Here is a 12,260-nt window from a genome sequence, read left to right as displayed (position 1 = left end):
TGTGGTCTTTCGAGCCAGATAGAGTCAATGATATTCACCATCGCCCAGTGCAGTGCCCAAGATTTCTGGATGAGTATGTTACAATTTAGGCATTTAGCAGACGCTGAATGCCTAATATTGTTGCATATCCATAACACTGAACACACGGCATATGCACCGGCACGGAGAGGAGCGGGCAGCCCAGTCCTGCTAGAAGCAGGAGTGAAGCAACAGAGTGAGACGGCCAGGAAGCAAAGCGCTTGTGGAGTTTGTCCCCCCGGTCCTCAGTCATCCAGTAGTAGGGCATCAGTCACCAGTTGGCCAACACTATGACAGATTATGTGAACTGCCGATGTCCCAAGTCTGTGTTCTTCATAATTCCCAAATTGAGGAGGACGAGTCACTGCTGAACTAACACAACAGCTTGAAGATTTGAATATCCAGATGCAACAGCGGACATCACCACCGCCTCTCAGCCGAGTCACTCAACCCCCTAATCATGCGCTCGACTTGAACGATAGCAGGAGCCAGTTCAGCATCTACAACCCAGCCAGCTTTACCAGTAACCAGTGTTACTCCAGGACCAACAGCAGCCAGTAGGCTCACCAACAGCTGGATCAGAATACATTGCACTGACCTTCTCCACCCCACCCCACTTTTGGGTGTGGCTGATGCAGCAACACCGGCAGCCACACCGGCTCATCACAACCGTGAACAAGGTAATGAGCCTCGGCTAAGATCTTCCCTCCCACCAACAGTTTCTTCACCCCTTAGACAGCCTAGTCATCAGCCTCGAGTGTGGGTGTCTCCTTCGTTTCTGTCAGTGCACCAGCCAAAGGGGGTGGTGCCTCTGCCTAGGTTTCTGCCAGCACATCAGCCCACACACTAGTGTGAGTCTTTGCGTGCAATTCAGTCCACACATCCACCTGTGTCTCAGCACATGTCACAGTCCATCCACCAGTCAGCATGTCAGCCTTCGTATGGGTCCTACCAGTGCTACCAAGGAAACCCAGCCAGTCCAGCACCCAATCAACCTATGGTGTATCAGCATGCATCTGCCAATATAGAAGGTAGATGATTCTCAAACATTTTTGGCTCAGGGAATTCCTGTAAATAACCTTTTCATCCACGGCAAACCTGAATGACATTGTTCCTTTATAACCATAGAGGGTCTAAGTGGTTAAACTGAAGAGATATTGATCAATTCCAAATATCTGCGGCAACCCTGGACTTGACAGGGTCAAGTAGAAAACCGGACAATCCATACTATATGCCAGGATATCGAGACATTGCCAGGCTCACTGTCTCCTTCGCCATCACTCGCAGCTGTCAAGACTAACCTCGGCTGGACACGCCTGCAGCAACAGCTTGCTCCCATACAGTGCTTGTTCTCTGCAGTTTCCTCTCCTCCTAAGCTATTCTGTCAAGTTGACTGGCTATGGCAGTTGGATATCCTGCCTTTGAAAAGTGAGAGGATAGTGACAAGGTCCAGACAGGACAAGTACTCAGTGGGCATGAGGACTTTCCCTCCTTGGAGGCCTCCTTTGCTTCAATGAGCATCGAGACAAGCCCTTCCTGAGGTTCCTTTTGGAGGAAATTGAAGACAGACCAACCACCGTCGGTGTACCAATCGGAGGTCCTGAGTTTCTGGATGACGTGCAGTTCCTGCTGTGCGATCTTCATGCTCCAAAAGCACAAAATTGAATCCAGCCAACCTGGAGAAGATGTCCACCATAATGTAGAACAGTTCCATCTATGTGGATAACTGTCAATAAAGCCTGTCTGCCAAAGAAGAACAAGCTGAGAACCCTGCTAGCTGCAGGCGGTTTCGAGATCTGCCAGTGGGCAATCAACCGACCGGAGGTGAGCAGCAACGTGCACACAGAGGCCATGTCTGACAGCAGTGTTTGCCAAACCCATGGAGTTCTCAGGAGATGACGCTAGGCCTCAGTTAGTACTTCATGGAGGATTCACTCCACTACAGGCATCACCTGGTTACCCCTGCCCTACACCACAAGGGCCAAAGTTCTGGTCCAGAGACTGGGCCAAAGACTGAGACTGGGATGATCCACACTTACCTGCTGACCTCTTGCAAGTCTGGTCCAGATGGGGAGAAGAGTTGCCGCAGCTCCTAGCAGTTCCCACCATGTCTGGTGGGAACTCAGACCTTAGTTCTCCCAGCATTAAGCTTCACATCTTCTGTGATGCCTTTGAGTCCACCTGTGGATTAGTTGTTTACCTACACGGTGAAGATCTTCAAGGCCAAGTCCATGTAGCCTTCATACTAGTTCGCTATAAAGTAGAACTGAAGAAAGAGCAGTCAATGCCACAACTTCAGCTTAGTAAAGCTCTGTCTGGGGCTCAGCTTGCCCATTTCATCCAGAAAGAGCTCAATCTTAAGTTGAGAGAGAGTGCCGTGGTCCGATTCCACCACTGTGCTTACCTGGATACAGTCTGAGTCTTAACAACACAAAGTGTTTGCCGGAACCCGAGTATCTGAACTCCAAGAGCTGACGAACCACCAGTCATCAAAGAATAGTCCTGCAGACGCCATCACCAGAGGAATTACGCTGTTGGATTTTGCCACACCAAACCAATTCAGTCATCGTCCTGCCATCCTTATGCCACTTCAAAGAGGTTTCGGATGAGACAGAGATGAAGAAGTCTGTTTTGTGGTCTCACCATTTCTACTCCCCAGCCGCTGAAGATTACTCCACATTTGAAGAGCCCATTGAGGCCACAAGCAGGTGACTGCACGGGGCAGCCTCTCATTCAAGCACTCCCAGTGCATATAACTATGCTGAAGCAGAATAGTTTTCAGGCCGTGAGTACGGAGTTAGACCCAGCGGGCTAAGCACCAAATCTACTTCCAGTTCAACCCACTTAATGCACCATTCTTTGTCGGGAGGTGGGAGCGGGAAGTCAGGACAATCAAGGCTGCACTCTGTTAGTCTGTTACCCTGGGAGCACAGACAGTGACAAGTGCTATTGTTGAACCGCCCTGGTCGACATGGATGGAATCTTACATTCCAAGCCACTAGGCTATGTGTCGACTGACATAGCTGATGTGGACCCCAACTACCCCAACTTCTTCATGGGGCAGCCTGACTCCTCCGCCCCACCAGTTATGTACCCTGAATCAAAAAATCCTCAGAAGATGGATGCACAGGCAGGTGTTAGAGACCAGTCCTGTGGAACTACTCCTTGCAGTCGAGGCAGAAGTGAGTGAATGACACATGGAGAACCTCACTGTTGGCATGTTGGTGATTGTGATCAACCAGAGGCTACCTCGAGTGCTGTGGCCCGTAGTACGAGTCACAAACATCATCAGCAGTGCTGATGGGAATGTGTGGACTGCTGGGGTGCAGGTGGACGGGAGGACCTACACAAGACCAGCTTCCAGCCATCCCAGACACGAGCATGGAATCCTCTTCACGTTTAAGTAAATGCTCATGCCCCACCCCATCCTAGTAGTAGGGGATAAAGTACAGTTTTAGACCGTGATGGAGGGGCGCCGTCTCAAGGGAACTTGAGCCACGAGAGGAGAGACACAACCTGCCGTGTTGAACGTTGCAAGTTCACTTGGCTGACTCGCAGCATTCAATTGTGACCCGATATGGACAGAATAGTAAATCATGTTCTGGCAAGAGCGTTTGCCCCAACTGACACTCAAGTGGCTACTGGCCAATCACAATGCGTCCTTGCACAAGTGCACTGGCCAATCACAGTGTGTCCTTGCTCGAACGCGAAGAGGATTCCATGCTCTCATCCCAGCCAACGCCCTGACAACAGCCACTGGATCTAAGGGGCGGCTCTATGAAAGGCTCAAGTGGTACTTGAGCAGTGACCAATCCCCATGAATCACATGCCCAATGCGCACCTGGTGGTTGGTCACTGCTGAATATTGTTGTATTGGTTAATAGAAGTCAGCACAGGTGTTGCTTAATTTGTTTGAGTTCAGTTGTTTAGATTTGAAAGGGTGTGCGTCTGTGAACACAAGTGAGTAAAGTTTGTACTGTCTGCGGGTGGAAAAAGGGGAGGCTTCAATTGATAGTGCCAACAATTTACATATACACTATACACGCATATACACTATAGGGTGCTATGTCTACATAAATCTTTTATTTTTATGGTTTTTTGAGTGGTGTAAACCACTCCTACGACTGGCTTTGTTAGTTTACGTGTCTGTCTGTCTGTCTGTTCGTAAAAAATGAGCATGGTTGCTATGGTCACCCAGTTCACACGGGTGTGATTTCATTACGTCAGACATTACGTCAGACCACAGTTGATCAGTCTATATTAGACCTTACTCCACTCAGTTCACACGGGTGTGATTTTTATTGTTCATACCAGCAGCAGTTGGTCACAACATACAATATCTCGCCTATATATACAGGGAGAAAAGAGAAATTAGGGGTTACAATTTTTTTTTGTTTTTTCCCTAGAGGACGACCTCTGGGAGGTGAAACTGGAGAAGGTGCCCTCAGAGTATAAATCCCAGAAAGTCTTAATGCCCTTACGCTTCCATATGGAGAATGCCTCGTCTAATAAAGGAGGGGGAAATGCATGATTGTTCTGGATAGGGCCCTGTAAGGAAGCGGAGGTGAACTTAAAGGGATGATGGAACTGGTACCAAATCTTTAGAGTGTTTAGCACTACTGGGTTATTAGTATAACAGGGAGGAGAAATTGGTATAGATGTAAAAAGTAGAGCTGAGAGAGGTGGACATGCAAGATTTAGCTTCTAGCTGGCACCAGGAATTGTCTGAGTCTAGTAACCAAAATGATAGTTTATTAAAGTTGGCTGCCCAGTAATAATATAATAATAAACTATAGAGCGCTTTTCAGAACAAAATTCACAAAGTGCTTTACATTGCATATAAAATACAGTACAATGGAGGTAGTTTGTGGGATAAATCAACAAAAGAAAAATCATTGTTTAAATCATTGAACGGACAATAAATAAAAACTAAAAAAGGTTTTTAAAAGTTTTTTAAAGACAGCCACTGAGGGTGCATCCCTCAGGTTCTGGGGTAGGGCATTCCAGAGTTTCGGTGCCCGGGCTGCGAAGGCCCTATCACCCGTGGTAATATGTTTTGTTTTAAAAGGAGTCAGTAGACCCCTGCCTGCCGATCTGAGGGTACGTGTGGGGTCGTAGGGCTGTAACATTAAAATGTAGTTTGGGGCCAGCCCTCGCACAGCTTTAAAAGTAGTCAATAAAATCTTAAAATCAATTCTAAAATGTACTGGCAACCAATGCAGGGAGGCCAGTACTGGAGTAATGTGTTCACACCTCCTGGTGTTGGTCAATAGTCTTGCTGCAGAATTTTGCACTAGTTGCAGGCGGGCTATGGCTTTTTTGTTGAGTCCGGAGTACAGGGCGTTACAGTAGTCTAAACGTGAAGAAATTAATGCGTGGATTACTTTTTCAAGATCTGTAGAAGTGAGGAATGGTTTTATTCTGGCGATATTTCTTAACTGAAAAAAGCATGTCTGTACAACCTTTGTTATTTGGGCATCAAAAGTGAGGTTAGAATCAAATAACACACCCAGATTTCGGGCTGAGGTTTTAACATTATTTCCTAGGCTGCCTAGCTGTGTCTGGATGAGGGTGGTGGAGTTTGGGGGGCCGAATAGGAGGACTTCAGATTTTGCCTCGTTTAACTGGAGAAAATTGACTCATCCAGCCTTTAATGTCTGAGAGACATGCAAGGATCCGGGGTATATTGTCTGCATCATTTTGTTTGAGTGGGATGTATAGTTGGGAATCGTCTGCATAACAGTGAAAATGTATGTTGTGGTTGCGAATAATCTGGCCGAGTGGGAGCATATAAATTGAAAAGAGCAGTGGACCCAGAATTGAACCCTGAGGGACACCACAGGACAGGGGGACCTTAGAAGAGGACGCCTCTCCAATCACCACCGAAAAGCTCCTGTTTGTGATATAGGAGCGCAGCCAGTTTAATGCTGTGCCCCTAATGCCAACCCATTTGTCTAGGCGGTCGATTAAAATAGAGTGGTCCACCGTGTCAAAAGCCGAGCTAAGATCTAAAAGAATTAAAATTGAGCAGTCACCAGAATCAGCTGCCAACAAGAGGTCATTAGAAACTTTTAAAAGGGTTGTTTCTGTGCTGTGAAATGCACGGAAGCCTGATACAAAAATACTGTTCAAATTCATAAAATAAATCAGCTGGTTCGACACAATCTTTTCTAAAATCTTTGCTAAAAAGGGCAGCTTAGAAATAGGCCTAAAATTACTTAAAACCAGGGGGTCGAGTGTAGGTTACTGTTGTATTAAAGCAGTTTTAAGAGAGGATGGAAACAGGCCAGTGAGCAGAGAGCAGTTAATAATATTTAAAATAGTGGGTCCGAGTGACTGAAAGATTTCCTTAAAAAATCTAGTTGGAATAGTATCCAGAGGGCAGGTGGAGGATTTCATCTGGGAGATGGTTTTGTCCAGGGTGGGCAAGGAAACCTGATTGAAGGTGGTTAGCATAACAGGGGAGATAGGGCAAACTGTAAGTGTTCTGGAGTCTGGGGTGATCTGTTGTCCGATTTTGGTTGTGAAGTAAGTGAGTAGTTCTTCGCACTTTTCGGTAGAGGCTTCAAGTGACTGAGTAGGTGGTGAGCCGATTGCTGAATCTATTGTCTGAAATAGGACTTTGGGGTTGTGACTTTGTGAACGGATTAAGTGAGAGAAGTATGAGTTTCTTGCCTCCTTGACGGCACTCTGATAAGCGGTCATGAGTTGTTTTAGTGTGTTTTTGGATGTTTCTAATTTATCATTTTTCCATCTCCGTTTTGCTCTTCTGCACTTTTGTTTGATTTCCCTTGTGTGGTCATTTAGCCATGGGAGGGCATTAGGTTTCTTAACTTTGGTTTTAAAAGGAGCAATTTTGTCAAGAATATTTATGGAGATGCTGTTAAAATTGCTGACCAGGTCATCAACAGAGTGTTGAGCCTGGGGGGGAGGGGAGGGAGCGGCCAAGAAGGCCTGCTGAAAGCGAGGGGCAGAGTTCGCATTAAAAACACGAGAATAAGAGAATGCAGGGAGCTTAGGGGCAGGATAGGGAATCAGAGAATGAAAGATCACTGCTTTGTGATCTGAGGGAGGAAACTCTCTAATATCGACATTATTCACGGTGAGACCAGATGAGAGCACCAGGTCCAGTGTATGGCCCCTAATGTGGGTGGAGCCAGTAACAGATTGTACAAGGTTAAAAGATTCGTATAATTTGATAAAATCGGCTACAAACACGGATTTAGAGGGACAACAACCCCGTAAGTTGAAATCCCCTAGGATCAGCAGCCTGTTGTACTGGGGCATAATAAGTGATAAAAGATCAGAGAACTCATCTAGGAAGGCTGTACAATAATTGGGAGGTCTATAGATTAGGACACATAAAAGAGGTGCCTTGCCATTGATTAAAAAAACACAACATTTCAAACGAGGCAAAGTTGGGAGCATTTAAAATTGTCTCTAAAAATTACAGCGAGGCCACCACCACGGGTCCCTCTGGGCTGATTAAAATATGCAAAAACCTGACTAGGTTATTGAGGTTCACTGTACGCCCTGGAACTGCATGCCAGCAGGGTCTATTATTAATAAGAACAGGAATATGGGTTGGGATGGGGGGGGCGGATGACATGAGAGTGAGTTTTAGCATATTCACTGCGTCAGAGGGGGTTCGCTTTAAAAGCGATGCAGTGAATACAATTTGAGATAAGCTGCTTAGTGCCTTTCAAGTTCAGATGCAGACCATCCTTTTTGAAAAGGAGCTGCTTCCACCAGAAGTTGTCAAAGTTGCTAATGTAGTTATAGCCAGCAGCCACACAGAAATTTTCCAGCCACTGATGAAGATTAAAAATCACACCCGTGTGAACTGAGTGGTGTAAGGTTTTATATAGCATGATCAGCTGTGGTCTGACGTAATGTCTGACGTAATGAAATAAGGTAAGGTATTATGTAGCCTGATCAGCTCTGATCTGACGTAATGAAATCACACCCGGATGTGATTTCACAACTGGCTTTTTCTGTGCAGAGAAAATGACCACGGTTGCTACGGTCATCCAGTTCACCCGGGTGTGATTTAATTACGTCAGAAATTATTTTGAACATAGCAACCATGGTCATTTTTTTATGCACACAAAAGCCAGTTGTAGGAGTGGTTTACACCACTCAAAAATACGGCTAAAATGTTCACTACTCTTGGAGAGGCTATGGAAGGGACCAGACATAATACAATGCTTTCCCAGGCTCTCAACTGTGAGACACAGGGTTTCTAGGTCTGTATGAAGTTTGGCAGAGTTTCTGGCCATGACGTCATTTGTCCCCGTGTGGACGATGATGGTGTGAATAGAGGGGTGATAGTCCAAGAGTATGGGGATGAGTTCAATAAATATAAATAAATATAGAAAGTTTGGTAAAGCCAGCCCTCCGCTAATTTTACAACTCTGGAGTAGTGATCTGTTGACTCTGGATACCTTGCCGTTCCAGATAAATGATGTGATAGCCTGATTGATTTGAAAAAAGATTTAGAGTAGAGACATTTTGGTGGACAGTTCATTTTAACTGCATTAATTCTCCCAATAAGTGATAATGGGAGGCTACCCCATCTTTGAAAGTCGGACTTAATTTGTGTAAGGAGGGGAGTGAAATTCGCAGCGCAGAGATGATAGGGAGCGGGTTGCGTTAACTCCAAGGTATTTGAAGCCAGAGTGGAAAAGATTGAAAGGCACGTCTGCCTGCTGGAGTTGTAAAGCCGCTGGATGTATTGGGAAGCACTCGCTCTTCTGTAAATTAAGCTTGTATCCTGAGAAGGAGCCAAATTTCTCCAGAATTGAAAGGATGGAAGGAAGACAGGAAGGGACAGGATTTTCAATGTAGAGCAATAGGTCGTCTGCGTATAGTGATAACCTATGCTCCACACCTTCACGTGTTATGCCCTGAAAATAAGCAGATGTGCGCAAGGCCATCGAAAGGGGTTCGATTGCGACTGCGAATAATAGTGGTGACAGAGGACAACCTTGGCGTGTCGAGCGTTCGAGTGGAAAAATAATCAGAGTTGATGTTGTTGGTACAGACACGAACCAGAGGGGAAGTGTACAATAGGCGAATCCATGAATTAAAATTTCTCCCGAAGCCGAATTTATCAAGGACGGCGAGGTAGTCCCATTCGATCCCGTCAAATGCCTTTTCCGCGTCGAGCGAAATAACGACATCTGGAGAGTCGGCGACTTGTTTTGAGTAAATTATATTAAACAGTGTTCTAAATTATATTAAAGAATGATTGTCTGTCCTTTATAAAAACCAGTTTGTTCCACTGATATTATGGCTGGAAGGACTGTTTCCATACGCCTCGCTAGTACTTTGGACAGTATTTTTATGTCGACATTGAGGAGGCTGAGAGGTCTGTAAGAGCTACATGAGGTAGGGTCTTTCCCTTTCTTGAGTAGTAGAACTATCAATGCCTGAGTTAAGGTGGAAGATAGCTGTGGTCTCGTGAATATATATAGTCCATAAGCCATATTTGCAATATTCTATCTGTCTGAAGAGCAATCGCTTCAGCTCAAGTACCCTGCAGGGGGTAGCCTTTGAGGCCGTGTGAGGTGTTGGAGCATTCTATTGTCTTGAGAAGAGACCACTTGGTTATCTCCTACCATATTATGTTGATGCTGTATGTAAATCTTAACCACACCTATAATTCAACTCTGTCTATGCAAAAGTACTATATATCTCATGTTGTCAATGTTAAACTAGTAGTCTCTGGCAGGCTGGCCGCCGAGGTGGTCAGCTTTGCTTGAGCTCCCGTCGGCCAGGGCCGCGGGAAGCTCTCTCTCTCCTTGTTTTTGGTTTGAATAAAATGGTCAACATGGATCTTCAGTTCACCTCTCTGCCTGCGTTCTTCATCTGATGTAAGGTTCTGACTACAAGTTTGCTTTAGTTTAGAGAGTTCTCTTTAGTTCTCTCCAGTTTAGTGAGTTTAGTTGGGGTTAGTTGTGTGAAAATACACGACATAGCATTCTGTAGTCCAGTGACTCGTTGTACATGAGTAGAAGTAGAGGAGCTAGCTTAACGTGTAATTTCCTAAAGTCATTTGGGAATCCGTCGGATCCTGGGGCCTTGCCGTTTTGTAGGGACATAATGACTTGGGTGACCTCCTCAATACTGAGTGGGGATTCGAGGTCATTTGCGACCTCTGAGTCCAATGGGCGCGTCTCTAGCTCTCCCAGAAACTGGGTCATAACTGAGTTATCTGGGGGGAACTCGGATTTATACAGAGTGGAATAAAATTATGTTGTTAATCTCTGTGGAGTCAGAGACCATGTTATTGGAGGCGTCCTTGATTTGTGGGATCGAGCGAGCTGCCGCGCGCCGTTTTAGTTGATGTGCCAGCAGACGGTTTGCCTTTTCCCCATGCTCATAGTAGTTACCGCGTGACCGCAGTAATAAACGTTCTGCTTCATTAGTGGACAAAAGGTTAAATTCTGATTGTAGGTCCAGCCGTTGTTTGTATAATTCTGGTGATGGTGACGATGCGTAATGATGGTCCAAGTCGAGAATAGCGTTAGAAAGCTGCTCAAGCTTGACTTTCCTAGCTTTGTACTTATGGGACGAGTAGGACATCATTTGTCCTGCGGTATGTGTTTCCCAGAGGAGGGAGTGAGAAGTTGAACCTGTCTGGTTAAAAAGAATAAAATCATCAATGGAAGTGGAGATAAATTGACAGAAATCTGCATCCGACAGAAGGAGAGAATTAAATCTCCAACACGGTGGTGTAGGAGTATCTACAGAGAAGACTATGTTGAAAGTTAAGCGACCATGGTCTGAAATTACAATGGGTAAGTATTCAGAAGCAGTAACCTTTGTGAGCAGTGACTGATTGATAAAAAGTCTATGCGGGAAAAAGAGTGGTGAACAGGAGAGAAAAAGGAGTACTGTCTTGTCTGTGGGTTCTGGAACCTCCAGGGGTCAATACACCCATTTTGAGTCATGAAGTCTGAGAATGTCTTGGACATAGCGGATGGGGGCCTATGTTTGGAGCTAGAGCGGTCCAGGACCGGGTGGTCCCCTCCATGTCAATCCTTCTTTATGCTTGTGAAACTTGGACCTTTACAGCTGAGCTACAGAAGAGAATACAGAGCATGGAGATGAGATGCTACAGAAGACTCATGGGTATCTCCTACACCCAACATGTCACAAACGAGGAAGTACGGCAAAAGATCAGCCAAGCCATCGGCCCACATGATGACCTTCTGACCACTGTCATAAAGCGTAAACTGAGGTGGTATGGACACATCACCAGATCCCCAGGCCTTGCAAAGACCATCCTGCAAGGCACTGTACGAGGTGGCAGGAGAAGAGGGAGACAAAAGAAAAGGTGGGAAGATAACATCGGAGAATGGACACACTTGAAACTCAGCGAGGCAATGAGAGCTGCCGAGGACAGAGAGGGATGGAGAGAGCTGGTCAGCAGATCGTCTGTGGTGCCCCAACGACCCTCCGGGGTTACGGGATAGGTGAAGGTGAAGAATTAGATATCTCCCATTCTTATCTTAGATAACATTAGTGCTAGAGAATGGTATCCTTTTGCTGGATCCCAATGTCTACATAAATCTAATCTATATCTAAATTACTTAAGTTGAGCTTTTGCATACGCCTGTAAGGTCGTCGAGGCTAGGGCAAGTGCTACGGCAAGTGCTACAGGCTAGGATGGAGTCTGAAGAGGTGGGTTTTCAGACTATGGCGGAAGATAGTCTGGAGTTCTGATTGCAGAGGGAAGTGCATTCCATAGTTTTGCAGCCAGAAGGGAGAAGAGTTTGGGACGTGTGGAGCGTTGTCCCGGTATTTTTTGTGAATGTTCTTCCAGCTTCTCTGCGTTGGCTGATCTGAGAAGATGGGAGGGTTTGTAGGGTTCGATCAGACTTGCAAGATATGTGGGTGCCATCCCTTTGATTGCTTTGAAGGCCAGCAGTCTTGTACTCTGTGCGGGCAGCAACCGGGAGCCAATGGAGGGAGCGGTGAAGGGGTGAGACGTGTTAATTTTGGCTGGTTGAAGACCAAGCGAGCTGGGTCAATTGGAGAGGCTTATGTGCGCATTGCAAAGTTGCAATAGTCAAGTTTTGATATGACTGATGTCTGGATAAGCAGCTGGGCTGACTCCTGCGTGAGCAAGGGTCTAATTCGTCGCTGTTGGAACCGAAGTTACCAAATCATTGTCTATGGAAATAGTTAGCTCCTTGCATGGGGCAGGACTTAGCTGGGAAGAAGAGAAGCGCATT

The 12,260-nt window shown here is 45.9% G+C and overlaps 1 protein-coding gene across 7 annotated transcripts in view; it reads left to right on the top strand.

Moving 5' to 3' along the window:
- Nucleotides 1-12,260, top strand: part of LOC306938377 (uncharacterized protein) — a 49,207-nt gene that overhangs the window by 2,362 nt on the left and 34,585 nt on the right. The gene's annotated exons all lie outside the window — the stretch shown is intronic.

This window comes from Electrona antarctica, assembly GCF_951216825.1.
Source record: "Electrona antarctica genome assembly, chromosome: 15".
NCBI lineage: Eukaryota > Metazoa > Chordata > Actinopteri > Myctophiformes > Myctophidae > Electrona > Electrona antarctica.
This window is presented reverse-complemented; position numbering and strand designations above follow the sequence as displayed.